Here is a 1,174-nt window from a genome sequence, read left to right as displayed (position 1 = left end):
CCCCACCCACCACCACCCAGTCTCGGAGTGAGAAGAACACCCCCTCACTGAGCCTTAATGACCCAATAGCCGAGACCACAAACCGTAGAATGAGAAATCCAACCATAACCAACAACACCTTAGGAGGGCCTTAGAATCCCCCTCCCCACCCCCCTACCCCACCCACCACCACCCAGTCTCGGAGTGAGAAGAACACCCCCTCACTGAGCCTTAATGACCCAATAGCCGAGACCACAAACCGTAGAATGAGAAATCCAACCATAACCAACAACACCTTAGGAGGGCCTTAGAACAGGACCCGTTAACTTCCCCCCCTCCCCCCTCTTCCCTAAAGGCAGTTGGAGCTTCTTGCTTAGCACATAAACCTCAAATTGCCCCTTCATTAACTGAAATGAAAACAGCTGTGAGGTTGCTAGTAACAATAAAAACGATTCCCGCTGTCTTCTAACCATCAATACGATCTTGCGCTCATTAGGTCACACACTGTTTTGATGAAGTGCACCGCCAGCGGGGCGACAAGGCTTTTTTCTGCCGCTTGCATTTACGATCAAGAGCTTCAGTGTCCATTTCTTCAGGCGCTTGGAGCCCCAAAGCCAGTAGCATTGCCTCGCCTGCCGCCAGATCCGCTGCTTGGTGTAATACTCCCTTGTGGCGAACTTGGAGACAGCCCGTGTTCGCCCATCTATATTTAATCTCCTTTTCAATAAGTATAGCTGTGATGGGCTTGAGCACCCTCCGAATTTGCAACGCTTCTGGAGCAACATCCGGGAAAATGCTTATCACCTCAGTATTGAATTTAAAGGTACGATGCTTCTTTGCTTCCTGAAGGACCTGATTTTTTCTCCTGAGGTCGAAGAATTCAATGATGATGTCCCGTGGACTGTTTCTTTTAACCGAGTAATTACTGCTCAGCCTGTAAGCCCGGGTGAGAACTGGAGCAGCACCCTCTCCAAAAGGAACACATTCATTCAGCCAAGAGGATACAAATGTAGCAAGATCGGTTTGGCCCTCCGCGTTTTCAGGAAAACCACGAAGTTTTAAAAATCTTTCCCTGGAGCGATGTTCCAATAAAATGATACGCTCCCTTGCCCAAGCCCCTGCGTCCTGCAGATTACTAATGTCCTCCTGGTTGCTTACTGAGGATTCCATGGCAGTTTCAGCCGTTTTAGCTATT

Source organism: Gekko japonicus, unplaced genomic scaffold (genome assembly GCF_001447785.1).
Source record: "Gekko japonicus isolate JY-2015 unplaced genomic scaffold, Gekko_japonicus_V1.1 scaffold3293, whole genome shotgun sequence".
In the NCBI taxonomy this organism is placed as follows: domain Eukaryota; kingdom Metazoa; phylum Chordata; class Lepidosauria; order Squamata; family Gekkonidae; genus Gekko; species Gekko japonicus.
The sequence above is the reverse complement of the archived record's forward strand: the minus strand, read 5'-3'. Positions refer to the sequence as shown.